Below are 10,129 nucleotides of genomic sequence, written 5' to 3'. Positions count from 1 at the left end.
GCGCCAGTCAATGTAAACCCCCCCCCCCCCACCTCGGGCGATACGGGAAAATGTGGGGGATTAGACCGTGTGTGCCATGAACCTGTGCCCGAGGGGGTGGGGCAATTGCCTCGTTTTGATCCCCCTATTCCTTTGACGGACAGGCCCAGAAGATGTTCGTAAATAACTACGCATGCGCACGTATGCAGGGCCTGAAAATTACCCGAGGTCCCGGACCAGTGATTTTTTATCCCGAACCAGTACTAATTACCCCTAAAAAGTCCGCAGACCAATACAAAAAAGGAGCCAATTTATTTTGCAAGGGAATGTCCAGTGCTTTTCCCAGATTGTGTTCTAGTGTCTTTTGACGAAAAATTAGAAACTACGTCCCCCCAAAATACCGAAGTTACTGAAACCATGGAGGTAGCAGAGACGCACTAAAGCCAGTTACACTAAAACCAAGAGCCCATTCCATTGAGAGACTACGTCTTTTAGCTACAAAATTACAATAATTATCGCGTCTTTAAGTCAATCAAACATTTAAAATTTAGTCTATTTCTTTCATCACAACATAAACTCTAAAGGAAAATCAGTTACTCTATTACAGTTTGCGATTCACGATATGAGCCAGGCCACAGTTGCGAGTGGAGTGATACGTACCGACCGCCGCGTACTATGCATATAATAATTGATATGCATAGTACGCGGCGGTCGGTACGTATCACTCCACTCGCAACTGTGAGCCAGGCGATGAGCGTCCACTAGCCACTGCACTGCAAAAATCAAATGACGGGCCACGTACTCATTTTACATGTAAAATTTAATGTGGTAAAAACCAGACCATAGCCTCAGCTAAAAATATCAGCAACCCCAAAATTGTGTGAAAATATTATATCTCTGTCTATCAAAGTAGTATTTTGCAGTAAAATTCTCTGGAAGGAGTTTCATTACAACTTTCCGATCGTCCGTGGCAAGCAAGCTTCTGAATTTAGAAGGTCACCATGTTGAATTCCTTATATAGTCAAGACCCCCTAACTCGATTGTAGTTGACCTTATCAAGAACCGCCTAGCTTGTCAAAACAGCGTTATGGCAATTTAATATTGCTATCAAAGGAAAAAAGAAGTCCCTCTCAGATATTTGGTGTTTTCAACCTATTTTTTACAATTTAAATGGAAAAAGAATCAACCACTGGGCAATTATAAAAATGAAGTGAACTTTATAGCAATAGTAAAAAACATGTCAAATGTGTGTACAAGAACTTGAGGGAAAACTACCAAGTAAATGTTTATGCAGTGTGTCTGTATTAAAAGATTGGCAGTTTATGCTGTATGTGAATCCCAAGCAAATCTGATAGAAATGCATATATAACATGAGTATGAGAAATGAATCATTCTTGTATTGTTACGCAAATTTTTGAGGACAGTGGATTTTACCTTTTGACCAGTGAAAAAAAAAAAAGGTCACTGGTCCTGGGACCAGTGGGAAAAAACAGAAATTTTCAGGCCCTGGTAATGGTATGTTGTTGTTCAGAGCGGTAGCATGGCGAAAGGTGGCTGTCAAGGCCATGTGGGCCGGTAAGCAGCTTTTCAACTGGCTATTGATGAACGCGATGCAGCAATATTCAGAGGTGTGTATGAAAGTATATTTGTGATTGATGGCTTAAATATCGATAACTAAATAAATGATTTTCATCCGCCGTGTATTCTTATTTTTTGGAAAACTGAACATACCATGCGCAAAATTTCCCACATCAGCCATTTTTCATGAATTTTGCTTGATGCGATATACTACTTATTTTGTTTGACATGTTGAAAGATACTGAATGAATGAGTGACCATACATATATTCGACCCCAGTTTTATACAAATTAAGTAAAACCATCGCGAAAACGAATTAATGGTCATGACCATTAATTCATTTTCGCGATGGTTTGCATGTATCGTGTCTAAAACCGGGGTCGAATATAGCATGGTCAGCCATTCTTTCGGTATCTTTCGACATGTCAAACAATATAAGTAGTATCTCACATCAAACAAAATTCATGAAAAATGGCCGACTTTGTCCCTTTAAATTGCTTGTGTATTTGGAAAACATGTTCGGTCACGACGGGATTCCTTTTTATGTCCGCTAAATGTATTATCAAATTTATTCATGATGACCCATATAGCTAGGGAAACAGTTCTGTTTCATCAGTGTGATCATTCTGATCATCTGTTCTGTTGAGTTTTACACAGTATCTTTCTGCCGTGTTTTGTGATGAATAAACACGGATCATTGTGAATTTTCATTCCTCTGCTTGTTTTAAATCAGTGCATGACTGATGTAGAATGTGTCATTGTGCTTGTAGCATGAGAGCGAGAAGACAAAAAAGCTGCACTTGTGAGATTGGACATATGTATCTTGTTTATCAGCTTTATTTAGTTTATTGAGGCGACATGTCTTGTGTGATACATCTGGTGTTTTGATCTAATTAAATCATTTGTTCTAGCCTGAAATATGTTTATGCCTGACAATTGAACATACAAGCAAACAAGACTGAAAAATATTGTAAATTTTTGCTCCAAAATAGGTGACGTGACAGTGACACCTCAACACTTTTATGTGGTCACAGTATAAGTGGCTGAAAAACAAATGTGAAAAGTATGTTATTTTCCTGGATCTATTTGTGTTGATTGTGATAGACATTTGTGAACAGCATAAATGTCACAAAACCCTGTTTTAAATGATTAAAATTGTTCTGAAGTTGAACATGAACTTTTTATATTGATGCAGGTTGTTTACGACATGAAAATTCCAAAGAGTGGTTGTGTGTAGGAATTTACAAATTCCCACCCCCGTATGTGGGGGATTTACTTGGTTTAGGTGGGGATTTTCCGGATTGTCTTGCCCCAGGGGGTGGGGCATTTGGCAGATTTCACAGGACTAATTTCCAAATCCCCACTAAACCCCGAGGTGGGGGGGGGGGGGGCTTTACATTGACTGGCGCATTACTGTTAGTTCACTATGTGATTAACTTGCCTGTTACAGAAGGCTAAAATTTTTATTTCAAATCAAAAGTAAACAAAAAAGTGACTGAAAAACTTTCATTTCTTGCCATTACTAATTGTTCCAATATTTTGTCTTACATTTCCAAGTTAACTTATCGCCAGTATTTTCATCGAGGCCACATTCCGAGTAGCCGTCTGACAAAAGATGTGCTGCAAACAAAAGTGGCTAAGTGGGACACTCCAAACTGTGGCGGCGCTATCACTATTAAAGTGGGACAACAGTAAATTTCAAAAAAATAGTGACTTTTCACGTTAAAGAATATGCCTTAAACTCAGTTGTATCGTTGAATTGCTCATGCATGTTGATGATGGTAAACATATTTACCATCAAAAGTATATTCGTGAATAAAATTACTGTTCAAAATAAAGAAAAAAACGGGGTACAAAAACAGAACGACACCTCGCCCAAGTTTATAAGACTGGATGTTTGGTGCATAGGCGCATCACGGTCACTCCTTTTGTTGAGTGATCGTGGTCAAAATACATGGGTCAAAAGTTGATATTGTTTGGAGCACGTGCCATGCCTGTGTGTTTATGACTGATTCTGTAGTTAAGGAAACAATCGTAGCAGCTTGTGGTGTATTATTCGACGTGTCCTTTTCTAAACATATCGTTTTGAAAATGGAATCGAAGCAGTTGTACTCTTCTATTTTTGCTAATGTTTCTGTAAGGCCCCGATTTTGATCGCCCACTTCTCTGCCATGTAAGTATTGTTGGCCGCATTTTCGAATCCAATAAACAAACTGAATTGAACAGCTTTGTCTCTATTTTTCATTGTTTAGAACTAATCCATGCACATTGAAGAGAAACCTTAAACGTCAGAGTGTTTGGATGTTTACTCACTTTAATACACACTTATGTTCTGACGATGCTAGATTTCAATAATCCATTTACTTGGTGACCTGCTCCATATATTATTTCAAAGTATTATGCATGTTCAGTAAAGAAGGCGTCAAAGTCAAACAAAGGCTTTGTAATAAGAAATAGAGAAACATGTAATTTTGATGTTAGGGGTTGCACAGAGGAACCGTCCAGCTAACTTACTACAATTAAACACTGTAGTGTGAACGTAGTAATACACGAAATGGTAATTAACTTTCAGTTTGCAAAACCTGATAAGTGCACAATTATATGCAGCAAACTTATCAGTGCAAGACAAAATATGCGTGATGAAAGAAGTCCAATCAAAACATTAACTGGACTTGAACGTTTCAAGTTTACCTTACTATAAGACCCAGTTCATAGCCACCAGAGGTTTAATTGTACATACGCATAATTTCAGATTGCAATTCGCCAGAAGGACATGTCTCAGACCGAATTCATTCGTAGAGTTATCTAATTCCAAGTAAATTTATGCAATAAATTTTCCACGTCTGGTGATTTCAGAAGGTCTAATACTATAAGCAAGGGAAACGCAATATACGCTGGCAGAGCAAAGTCCCTCGAAACATTTCCTCATCCGTCATTTGTAATTTTACAGTGTGAGGGCGTTGTGATCAATAAATTTGCAGATAGAAATATCGTGAGGGTGGCATCCACGATCGTGTATGGAGCTGTGACACTAATGCTCAGCTGATCATAGCTACACAGGAGCAGTTGGTATCGTAGACTTGCTCAAGTCTGTGGGCTTATAAGTATCAAAATACGCAGAGATGAATGCACAGCAGTGTTGGTTTAGTATTTTTGTATCGCTACAGTTCTTCGGTTTGACTTTTAGCGCAGCAATGCACAGTTATATTGATAGCTTAATATTACAGTGACGTATGTGTATAGTTTTGAATTGAATGTTAGTGTCTGTTATTTTGTTCACAGTTCTGTTTTATACAGCACTGTGTTATATGTACTATCGTCGCGTATTTTTGCGTTTATTTTTTTCCATTTTATTTCCTCATGAGCAGAAAAAAAGGTTGACGCGGCGGGTCTGAATTGACGCGAGCGAGGATGAGAAACAAACTTTTTATTTTTTCTTGGCCTAAATTGAAGGACTAAATATCAGTAGACCGTCGCGCTAATGGTAGGCTGTTGCGTAGTGGAGTGAACGCCTTGGCCCTTAGACGCTTGGTCAGCCAGTAACTGCCGAGAAAAGCCAAGCGACTGGGGCCAGTCTAGTGGTATCGGGTAACAACCTCTAAATACTTGGTGTATTCAAGCAGGATTTACGTGTTGGGCGTGTAAAAATTATCTGAGTAAACGACGCTTTACTTGACAGCGACATATTGGCAAGCAAACATCCTCTACCAGGCCAAGAAAAATAAAAAGTTTGTTTCTCATCCTGGACAAAATGATGAGGTGACGCGGGTTTTTTTTCTCTCAATTTCTTTTTTATTCTTCAACCAACAAGAACGCGCAAAAACACGAAAACAACATAGGATGCATGCAGAGATAAATGCACAGCAGTATTGCTTAAATATTTTTGTATAGCAACGGTTCTGTGGTTTGACTTTCAGTTAAAGGCCCGATAGCTGTATCTTTTTCGTATTATTTTTGTGATTTTACTTCCAAACTAAAACAAGTGCATGGGAATGTACTCATTGAGGGGTGTTTATACAGGTAGAATAAACTGTCCACTGGGACTACATGTGCAATTTTGAGCAAGACAAATAATAAATGTTTGCCCAAACAGAAAATGGCGCCCTCATGCAAATAAAGCAAAAACACAGTACGCAATGCATATATGCATTGGAATCTTCACAGAAACAACAGAGTAGTCCAAAATTAATGCATAGTGCCGAATGTTTCCACTGGGACACCATATGCTATGTTTTCTTTGTAATATTATCAATTTTTAAAAATGGCGGGAAATCAAAATAACGCTTAAAATTTAAAGTTGCTTGTCCAATTTTTCAGTGGTAAAAGACTATCCTTTAAATTAGTAGAATTTAAAGAAAACCAGAGAAAAAAGAAAGCCTTTTTCAGGTCGATAAATTTCAAGAGTTACAGCTACAGGGGCTTTAAGCAATAATATTACAGTGACATATGTGTACAATCAGTTATTTTGTTAACGGTTCTGTTTTATACAGCACTGTGTTATGCACTATCGTCGCGTATTTTTGCGTTTATTATTTATTTATTTATTTATTTATTTATTATTATTTATTGTTTATTTATTTATTTATTTATTTTTCATTTTATTTCCTCATAAGCAGGAAAAAGGTTGACGCGGCGGGCCTGAACTGACACGCGCGAGGATGAGAAACAAACTTTTTATTTTTCTTGGCCTTATGACGTATCATCACAGACGTAAACTTTCGACATTGAGGATTACCCGATACCCTAGTAACTCTTGTTAAAACAAGCATTTGTCTGCTTTTGCAGCGCATTCTTAAGTGATAGCGCCGTCGTTATCGGACATTTGTCAAACACGAACGAGGCGGACATTTTTTAAACAAGCACCCAGACATTTGTGCGTCATATCGACCATACTGATCGATACAACGGTAAAATAAAACATGAGTGCTGATATGGAAAGGTGTGTTGGCTTGTCTCCTACCTGCGTTTTACCGACAAAAGCCCATTCAGAGAGAGAGAGAGAGAGAGAGAGAGAGAGAGAGAGAGAGAGAGAGAGAGAGAGAGAGAGAGAGAGAGAGAGAGAGAGAGAGAGAGAGAGAGAGAGAGAGAGAGAGAGAGAGATTTGTATGCCAGAGGAAACGAAGTATGATCTCATTTCTGTTTCACAGATCAAGTTCTAACTGTACACTGCTACACGACAGACGCATGACACTCAAGACATCATGTTTTCATCTGTTAACTTTCCGTTACAAACGTTATCAGGGTTTTGATCAGGGTAACAATCCCTAGATGCCGGTTTATTCATTGATCTGACATATATTTTAAGGTATAATGTATGATATATCACCATCAACTCTTATTGCAAGTTTCAACAGATTTGACCGGCTCATGCAAAAGCCAGATGACTGTCATTCGTCGATGTAATTGTACTTTTCGTGTCAGATCTTGACCGAATAAAGGGTGCTTCGGGGCGTATCAGATTGTGACCGGATACGAAGTAGTCCGCGCCTCGAAAATGAAAGGCTTCAACTTTTGATCAAACTTTCCTCAAACAAACTTTCAACTATTATCTTTCAAAATCAAGAATAAAATTGGGTCACCATGCCATATTTGGCACTTGAGAGCAAATCATATTTCCCATATTTGAAAGATAATAGTTGAAAGTTTGTTTGAGGAAAGTTTGATCAAAAGTTGAAGTCTTTCATTTTCGAGGCGCGGGAATAAAATTGAGGTCACCATGCCAAATTTGGCACTTGAGAAACAAATCATATTTCCGATATTTGAAATTCAAAACTGCTGCTGTCCCTTTGTTATCAGCTATGAGGAAAATAAAATTCCCGAATTTCACAAATACAAGCCGGTGATAACTTTACTTACTCCATAAACTTCAAAATGAACTCCCGGGAGTGGTAGGCCAAAAGAATAATGTAAAAGTTTGAAAGTCCGGATATCCGTTCCAGAGGCATGTTCTACAAATATTTGCCCGATTTTGGCCCGATAAAGCCCGAGCCCTTGTTGCGATTACGGATACATCTTCGAGTGTGTAGACCACTGTACTAGATCAATGGACATTTTAATCATTCTCTTACCAAATCAATAATCAGGGGGTCATCGTTCAAAGTTTGGTACCGGAGAAACAAATTGCCCAACATTTTTAATCTTAATACTTGCGATTCAAAATGGCCGTCGTCCCTGTGTTCGCTCTATTAGGGAAACTGAAATTTTCGATTTTCGAAAAACTAAGACAGTGAAAGTTTTTTCTTACGTCAAGAGCTTCCGCAATTAATTGTTAGATCAGAAAAAAGGTGTAAAAATATGAGAGAGCGAGTACCTGTCCTGAGGTGAACATACCTTTTATGAAATTCATAGACAAGACATAAGTAACTTTAGATAAACAGATTGTATCTGTAGTGTATAGTAGTTCATCTTATCGACGTATAGACAGAGCGCTCTTTCTAGTAAACTTCAAGCCAACTTTGTTCTAACATGACATAGGGATACACGGAGATGGGCCAAATATACCGAAAATATAAAGTAAAAGACGATATACAACAAGGTACGGAGACAAAGGCATAAACGAACAAAGAGACGAACAGAAGCACACCAGCGCATAATGGCAACTCTCTGTATAAAAGAAGAAAATTTTTAAAACTTTTAAGATAAGCTTAGGACACCATAAACCCATTTCTAACGAAAAACTGATCAAATTGAAATAAAATCTCTTATCTACGAAATTTACTCTGAAGCGCACCTTAAAGTTAAGGTCATTCTTTCACAATGTTGTGAAATCGCCACTGAAAATAACGCATCCTTTTAAGGTAGGCGTATGCGCCTCGAAAGTAAAAGACTTAAACTTTCGCTCAAATTATCCTCAAGGAATTTTTCAACCATTCACTTTCAAATTTAAGAATAAAAATCGGGGGTCACCGTGCAAATTTTGGTACTAGAGAAACAAATTACTCAAGATTTACTGATATTTGAAATTCAAAATGGCCGCCACCTCAGTGTTAACTCTACGAAGAAAAATAAAATTTTCGATTTTCGAAAAACTAATACGGTCAAAGTTTTTCTTTCTCAAAGGGCTTCAAAATAACCGCCACAAGTGGTAGATCACAAAAGATTTGAAAAAGTTTAAGACTCCGAATATACCTGTCCCCGAGGCACTAAGATTCTTTGACATATAACACAACAAAAATGACGACTACTATGACGTGTCATGTGATAACATTTGAGAATTGAAGCTTTAATGTATGGGTGGGGCTTTATGATTTAATCACGATCGGAGTACGTGATATAAGTTGCGTCTTGTTTGAGGACATGTCAATATCTTGCGATAAGCTAAACTCGTGTACACACACGTCGCGACTGAAATTGACTCCCACGCAGTACTAGAGATATACCATGATTCATTATGATTTGTACCATTGGAGATTCATCAGGGAAGTCTACCATGCCTTGAAAGTGTTCGTAGACTTGTTTTAAACATTCTGCGTACCTTTAAGCACGCCATTCTTCTCAATTCCCACTGCATTTTGAATTACTTGGAAAATTATGCTTGATGGAGAGAAAAGAAAGCATCGCAAAATGTTCCACTGATTGTGTCTTCAGTCATACAGAATAACATATCGGAAAGTGCGGAGACTAGGTGCACCAGTCATATGAAACAAAAATATGTTGCTTTTTAGTTTTTTCTCCTTGAAGGACAGATGAAGTCTAACTTCTTTGTTATGATTTTGCCCTCGATTCACCCAGCAGACCGATATTCAGCAAAGACAATGTCATAATTCTCATCGTAGCACAGGCCTATATGAAGGATGCCGTCTAATTTACACATAGTCTAGTCGCATATAGATGATAAATTAAAACAAATTAGGCAGTATTAGGAATTTCGAGCTTCACGGATGCCAATTCAATATGTGCGATTAATTTGAGTGCTTAGTATCAGCCGTAGCAAGGCCAATATTGACTTACATGATATCTGCAATAAAATGATACAGTTAATGATACTGTTATTTTATGATCACAAATCAAACATCAAGAAAGAGAAATACTATTCTAGTCTTCCTTGCTGCACTAGTCTACTAACTAACTAACGATGATTGCCTCTAATTTTGTTCATACTTCAAATGAAAAATCGACATTCAACTACCTTTCTAAAGCAAGACCAACATTTCCTCCAACGAACTCAGCGACGTACTCGGAAATAATTAATTCCTGTTGGTCAGCTATTTAATTTAGCATGCATTCTCACAGTTTTGTTACCCTGGGTAAAAAATCTAGCAATGATTCATTCTGTTGTATGTCTTGATACACTCCATAGAAATAAAGCATTTTTTGGTCACTAAACTGTTCAACAAATGACCCTTTCATCCTAAGGAAAACAGCATTTATTAAGTCGTGACTTTAGCTGACGGAGGTAGAATGCTACCCGGAAAGGTGCCACAAAATAAATCATTTAATGTAAGGCAGAAAGTGCAGACGTTGCAAAAATATTACTATAAATCACAGCATTTCCTTATTGAGCAGACATGTCTAGTTTTGATGATAAATGGTTGCCGGTGCAGGCTAAGGGTATATAACAGAGTCGGACACG

The sequence above is a fragment of the Ptychodera flava genome, chromosome 12 (assembly GCF_041260155.1).
Source record: "Ptychodera flava strain L36383 chromosome 12, AS_Pfla_20210202, whole genome shotgun sequence".
NCBI classification, from domain to species: Eukaryota; Metazoa; Hemichordata; class Enteropneusta; family Ptychoderidae; genus Ptychodera; species Ptychodera flava.
The sequence above is the reverse complement of the archived record's forward strand: the minus strand, read 5'-3'. Positions refer to the sequence as shown.